Genomic DNA, 7,378 nt, shown 5'->3' with positions numbered 1-7,378 from the left:
TCCCGCCGCGGGACTTTCATGCCCCCCCCCCCCTGGGCTCTTGGCTGAGGACACCCACGGTCTCCATCCTCACTGGCACCCTCCTCTTTTCTTCCTTTTTTCCATCTTGCCTGCTTTGGCCTCCTCCTTAACCTGCCCATGAGATGGAAGAACAGTCCAGAGCAGGGTCTAGATTAAGTCATAGACGCAGGGGTCATTTCGTAGAAAAAGAGTTAGGGGGACTCATTAGCATGACTCATTAGCATATGCCACACCCCCTGACCACCGGAAGTGTGTCCTCCCCACAGCCGGCGGCGACCTCCAGCGGGCACCAGCAGGGAGCTCCAGGCCCCGCCCTCCCACACCTCACCTGGGGGGATGGCGTCCCCCCGCGTCCCCCCCCAATGACCCCTGCGTAGATGCCATCTGAAGATTTTGAAATTTTGGGATTAGTTGATTGCTGATTTTAAACTGTATTTTTTATGTTTTAATTTTTTGTAAATCACACAGAGTCCTGTGTGCTCAGGGATGGGGTGATTTAGAAATTTAATAAATAATAATAATGAGAGAGAGAGAGAGAGTTTATCCACATTGTTTTTGCTCTTAATTGCTGTGAGCTCCAACCTGAATTCCTTAAAGGACAGGCAGGATAAAAGCATAATGAGCACATAATGCCGCGTAAGCTGTATGAGACCTTTGCTTCACTCTGTTTGGGACGTCATTGAGGAAGAGGTGAGGCCTGCTTGGCAGCCCTGCGGGTTCCGGGGCTCCATCTGAAGTCAAGGCTCAGACCCCCCCCCAACTTGTGGCCGAGATAGACTCATGCGGATGGGGGGGGGGCATGTTCACCAGTTCTGCAAGATGTGGGGTCTGGGAAAATTCTCAGTTCCACATAATTGTGAATCCCAGTAAGCATCCTGCGTGTACACCTGTTTGTAAGGAAGAGCCAGCGTGTGTTCACTTTCCAAATGAAACCAGGTACTAGTATCAAATGTGTTGTTCCAGTTCTACATTCAGCTCTACATGCATTGTACGTGCACAACTTGTGAACAGGGCTATTGGTTGTGAAGTATGTGGTGAAGTAAGTGGCTATTGGTTGTGAAGTATGTGGCTATTGTGAAGTATGTGGCTATTGGTTGTGAAGTAAGTGGTGGGTGCTACAAGCATGGACGGCCTCTACATGGATGGGCCTTGCGCAACTTGCAACATTGGCTATTGGTTGTGAAGTTTGGCTTTAGTTCTTTCCCCACCAAAGCACCTAAATGCAAAAACTGCCAAGGTGAAGTTGTTTTGTGTGTCACCACAACCTTGTGTGTGAGCTGATCACACAGGCAAGATGCTAGAGTGCAGGACAAATTAGCCATCCTTATAATCTGACTTCTTGGAGAGGGAGAGACGTGGAAGTGAAAGAGCTTGTTGTTCTCTCCCAATATTGCCACTGGGTTTTACCTTTAAATGGCACTTGTCTGTAGAAAGCAGTTTGAAGAAGGTGGCATCCCGCTTGTGCCCCCCCCCCGAAAGTGGCACGATGCAAAGCGGGAGTGCGGGCGGCCGAGGAAAGGGAAGCAGCAGCCGGGGTGGGGGCAAGAGCTCTGTGCGGGTGTTGCTCCATGCGGGGGCATGTGTGGCTGCGAGACTGTGCTCCAGCGGCGGGTGAGGGACAGGCAGGCAGCGTGGTTGACGAAAGGGGGCTCCCGGCTTGGCTGCGCTCCCCCTCCCCCGTAAGCAGCCCGTTGAAGGCTGGAGCGAGGTTTTGCTTCAAGTGGCGCAGCTTTGCTTCCGTCCCAGCAGAAACCTTGTCGTCTTCTGTCACAGTATGAGATGAAAGGGAAGGGCAGGACTGAGGCAACGCAGCCACCAATGGGTAGAGGCCCCTGGTGAGCGACACATCAGGCAGCCAAAGGCTGTGGGGGCGTGTGGAACATTCAGGCAAGAGGGACACGAAAACGCAAATATATATAAGGAGAGATGAGTAAAGCATGAAAATCCTCTGATCTAAAAATGCCGGGCACTGCTAGAAGAGGAGCAGGGGGGACTTCAGTGGGCGATATCCATTCCCGAGGCTCTAGTCTCTAGAGAATTCTTGTGTGCTAGATTAACATTTGTGATCTGTTCTGCATGACAGATTGTTTGGCGTTCCTGATTTTTCTTTCTATTTTAGGCATCTCTAAAGCCTGATCTAGCTTCTTTTCTTCAAGCCATAACTAAAAATAGAGCTAGCTGCACTTATTAATGTGAAATGTACCAGCAGCATTTGGTTATGTAGGAAGAAAACTTCCCTTGGGCTCCTAACTCATAGCCTGTGCCCTCCAATAAGATCTGACGCTGCCCCAGGGCTTGGATGAGTGCAAGCTGGTCGATGCCATATGCCAGGGAGAAAAGAGCCGAAGGGATACGACAAGGAGAGCATCCCCCCCACACACACTGGGGCCGGAGTCGTGGCGCCGCAAAGCCGCTGGTCCTCCGGATGCTGCTTCCTGACTTCCGGACATTTCCCTGTAACTCCCTTCCATGCGGTGTCCTTGTTATTGGGGGCTCTGTGGGAAGGGCTGCAGGCATCCCATAATTCTGTACCAACACCAGAAAGCTCCAGTACACGTTGGGATTCCCTCTCAGTTGTGCAGATTCCAGGCTCTACTTGTGCATGTGGTGTTGCGAACTTACCCAACATCCCACGGGGAGTAGAAAGAACAGTTGCAGCAGCCACCAGGTCAGCCTGGAGCCTTGGGCAGTGGGCTTGAGTCGTGGGTATCTTTGCTGTTGCAGGAAGGGAAAGGGCCTGCGAGGAAAGACGTGTGATTATTTGAAGAAGAAGAAGAAGAAGAAGAGATTGGATTTATACTCCGCCCTTCACTACCCAAAGGTGTCTCAGAGCGGCTTACAAACTACTTTCCCTTCCCCCTCCCCACAACAGACACCCCCTGTGAGGTGGGTGGGGCTGAGAGAGCTCTGACAGAAACTGTTCTTTTTCAAGAACAGCTCTTATCAGAACTACGGCTTGCCCAAGGTCATCCAGGCAGGTGCAAGTGGAAGAGTGGGGAATCAAACCCGGTTCTCCCAGATTAGAGTCCACACACTTAACCACTACACCAAACTGGTTCTCAATATTTGAGATACAAGTTATCGTTGCTTTTAATTGTAAGCCACTGAGACACAAGGTATAAATATAATTCTTCTTTATGTAATGCTCCAGTGACTCTGCGGTCTTGGGCAGAACCAGTCTTCCAAATACCACCTTCTGTTTCCATCCTCAGATAGAAGCCACTGCTGCCAAAAATGTAGTAATAGCCACAGATCAGTGTCAGGGGGCAGGAAAGGCATAGAAACAAGGAAACCCTTGGAAACTATCCCCATCTATCCACAGGTCTCTCAGAGGGGCAATTGACACACAATCACAGAGAATATGGGATGAAGCTCAAATTCCCCCAGGGGCATGTAGTCTATCCAAGTAAGGTGTTCCTTGGAATCTGGCCACCAGAACAGCGGTTGGGGAAGCATTTAGGCTGGCCAAAAGAAAGCCCGCCAATATTTGGGGACAGTCAGTTGATGAAAATAATATGGGGTGGAATACCCGAAAACAGCACAGAGCCTGCTCTACGAGTCTTGCCCAGAGCCCGGCGGGGGGGGGGGGGAGTGTCCACTGCCTCCAGTGCGAAAGACATCCTAGCAGCCGGTGGGTCGGTAGACTGGAGGAACGAGAGGAATAGTCCAAGGTATAAATATAATTGATAAACGAAAAGTGATTGGTTAGTTTCTGATAAATGGTGGCAGGGGAGGGCTGATTTAAATTAAATTAAATTAGCGACATCCCCCCAGAGCCTCCCTGGAAAAAATCCGTGGCCTACGGGCTGTGTTGTATTGGATTGCCTTTGGGAGAATGGATGTGCAGAGGTGCCATAGAGGAAGCTCAGGCCCTGGCCACCGAGCGTGGAGCTGCCTGGCCCTCCGGCCCTCCCCTCCTCCTCGCCTGCCATCCCCACAGTCCTCCCTCTCCCGCTGTCCCAGGGCTCCCAGGCCTGCTCAGGAAGGGCCCGTGGAGGCTCCTTTCTGCACAGACCCCGTGTACTTGTGACGGGAGAGGTGACGTAATGCTCACCTTTGGCACGGAATGTGGCTGATCGGAGTCCAGGCTGTGCTTTTGCTTGCATTGCGGAAGAGTTGGTTTGACGGGCCTCCTGTTCCTCACCTGATGGTGCTCGCAGTGCCTTCATTGTGTGTTGGCTTTATGTATTCAGTTTGTTTATTTAATTTATTTACAGTCCACATTCCTGGCTCAGACTCAAGGCAGATTGCAGGATAAAATGGTGCTTTGATTACAGAATGTTTGGGGTCACGTATCTAGACTTTACCTCTGAGGTCTGTGTTTCTGTTCCTGCCGGCTTGGTGGTTTCAACGCCCGTGAAGCTGCCTTCTGCTGAGTTAGGCCCTCCGTCCATGAAAGTCAGTCAGGGCCAAGGCTCCCTCCAAGCTGTGGAGTCTTGTGAGCAAAAATTCTACTTTGTGAGCTACTGGCATTCAAGTTGTGAGCGAGCCATTTGGCTACTGTGTAAATCAGTTTGCTCTGGAGCCCTCCTTCCTGAGCGGAGACAAAAATGTGTGAGCCGGAGGCTAAAAAACTGTGAGCTAGCTTAGAGGGAACACTGGTCAGGGCTACTCCGACTGGCGGCCGCTCTCCAGGCTCCCAGGGAGGAAAGAGGTCTCGCACGTCCCCTGCAACCCAGTCCTTTGAGCGGGAGATGCTGCAGGGGATGGCCCCCGGGGCCTCCTGCGTGCCAAGCAGGGGCTCTGCCACAGAATCCAGGGCCGACTTATCCGGCAGGCACAGTAGGCACAGTGCCTAGGGCCCATGATACTTTTAGGGGCCCGTGAGAATGTTTTAATTTCTTTTAAAATCATAAGAAAAAAAATTAACTTTTAGGGTCAAAGAAAATGTTTTAATTTTTTTTTTTAAATCATAAGAAAAAAATGAAATTTTAGGGCCCATGAAAATCTACTAAATTTTTGCCAAAAACAGGACACAAATAAAATGTTGAAGCATTTAAAGTTATATCAAAAATAATTTTTAATATGATGGTGGGAGGGGTCCATGAAGGCAAAAGTGCCTGGGTCCTACGGAAGTCATAGTGTGGCCCTGACTGAGTTGTGACCCCTCGTGGCGCTCAGGGCTATTCGGAAATTGCTGGCTGCCCACCGGGAGCAGTCACTTCTTGGCGCGTGGGCCCACGGGAGGCAGTTTCCTTGTTAGCTAGTGTGGTGTTTATTGCCTGTGTGGATTCTGATGAAGCCAGTGTAACTCCGCTTGCCATGGGGAAGTTCATGTGAGCGCTTCCTTCGGTTGCATGGATTGTACATTAACTCAGTTCCACATTCATAATTTTCTCTTTCACCCTGGTGTTTCTCTCTGTTGGGTGTTGGCAGTCTGTTCTTCAGTTTCTATCCATTATTCACTACAATGGAGCATTGTGGTGGTGTTCCACACAATTCTGTTCCTTGCGTGAGGCTGATGTGTACTTTTGGTGGGGCTGTGCCAAGCCAGGGTAGCCCCGAGAGCTGGGTGCTTCTTGCGTGGTTCACTGGCCTCTGGCTCTGTGTGTCTGTGTGTGTGTATGTGAAAGAGAGTGATCCATCCGACCACAGCCTCCATGTGCTCTGAGGCAGAACTCTTCTTCGGAGTGTCACAGAGATCTCTGTCATGGGTCAAGGCGGCGGCCTGATGGGCATGCTCCTATGCCACATCGCTTTTTGATACCTTCTGATTGCCTGCTTTTAAATTGCATGCCCATTAAAGTAAAGGTTTCCCTTGCTCAAAAGCCAGTCGAGTCCGACTAGGGGGGCGGTGCTCATCTCCGTTTCCAAGCCGAAGAGCCAGCACTGTCTGATGACTTCTCCGTGGTCATGTGGACTAAACACCAAGTCGCACAGAACGCTGTTCCCTTCCCACTGAAGCGGTAACTATTTATCTACTTGCAATTTCTTGCTTTCGAACTGCTAGGTTGGCAGGAGCTGGGCCCAGAGACAGGAGCTCAGTCCGTCATGTGGCACGAGGGTTTCGAACCGCTGACCTACAGACCTTCCAGTCTGCAGCTCAGCGTCTTAACCTCTGAGCCACCACGGCCCCTTTGTATCCAGAACTGTGAATTTATTTGAAACAGGAACACTAAACATTGTAGGAACAAGAAAGACTGCTATTTTCGTCTGCTTACTAGCAGGCAGTGTAAATATCTCCTCCTCCTCTTTAGCACGCTGGCATTTTCAGACTCCCACTTTACAAGGTGCAGTAATTTACTCAAGACAGCAGACTATAGGCTTCCCTTCTAAATTCACAATAGTGCTTGCTAATGAAGCCAGTCTTTAAAAAGATTACAAAAAGAAAGTTCTCTCCCAACTTCCAATCACTTTAAACTTAAATAGCCAAAGGCAGAGACAGCCAGAGAGCTTAGTATATGAAACTATGAAAATTGATCCAGTGGGTCAGCTGTGTTGGTCTGAAACCGTACAACAAATCCAGAGTCCAACAAAGGTTTATTCGAGGTGCACGCGAAACCTCATCCCTTGAATAAACCTTTGTTGGTCTTAAAGGTGCCCCCACCGGACTCTGAATTTGTTATATGAAATTATGTGTAGGAGGAGTCCTTTCAGGGAAAATAAAACAAAAAAAGAAAACAGCAGTCCTTTCAGACAAGATAAAACAGCAGCTCTTAACTGGCCAAGAATATAAGTTTCTTACATTCAGTTTCTGTATGTTGCCAAAGAGTAGATAAAACCTATGAATAAGTTCAGGAATGAGTCAAGCACCACCTGCTCACATTTATTTATTTATTTATTTATTTAATTTATTTAATTTACAAAGTTCCTATCCCGCCTTTCACCAAGGCAGCTGAAGCATTTAAAACATACGTGATAAAATCACATTGTAAAACCATTAAAATCCAGACCTCTCCTAAACACACATCATTAAAACAATTAAAAGAGTTAAAAAATATCCCAAACATAAAAAACATTGGTTAGGAAGGAGGGATTATTAAGAACACCAGAAGATCCCTGCTGGGTCAGACCAGGGAGGGTCCATCCAGTCCAGCCTCCCGTCTCACACAGGGGCCAGCCAGTCCCTCTGGAGGGCCAAACGAACAGGGCAGGGAGGCCGAGGCCTTCCCCTGAGAAGAACATCAGAAGAGCCCTGCTGGGCCAGACCAGGGAGGGTCCCTCCAGTCCAGCCTCCCGTCTCACACAGGGGCCAGCCAGTCCCCCTGGAGGGCCAGCAACAGGGCAGAGAGGCCCAGGCCTTTTCCTGATATAAGAACACCAGAAGAGCCCTGCTGGGTCAGACCAGGGAGGGTCCCTCCAGTCCAGCCTCCCGTCTCACACAGGGGCCAGCTAGTCCCTCTGGAGGCCATAGGAA

The 7,378-nt window shown here is 49.8% G+C and overlaps 1 protein-coding gene across 1 annotated transcript in view; it reads left to right on the top strand.

The window, feature by feature from the left end:
• Positions 1 to 7,378, top strand: part of VWA8 (von Willebrand factor A domain containing 8) — a gene marked incomplete at its 3' end in the record, with an annotated part of 127,269 nt that overhangs the window by 681 nt on the left and 119,210 nt on the right. The gene's annotated exons all lie outside the window — the stretch shown is intronic.

The sequence above is a fragment of the Gekko japonicus genome, unplaced genomic scaffold, assembly GCF_001447785.1.
Source record: "Gekko japonicus isolate JY-2015 unplaced genomic scaffold, Gekko_japonicus_V1.1 scaffold1072, whole genome shotgun sequence".
NCBI classification, from domain to species: domain Eukaryota; kingdom Metazoa; phylum Chordata; class Lepidosauria; order Squamata; family Gekkonidae; genus Gekko; species Gekko japonicus.
The sequence above is the reverse complement of the archived record's forward strand: the minus strand, read 5'-3'. Positions and strand labels throughout refer to the sequence as shown.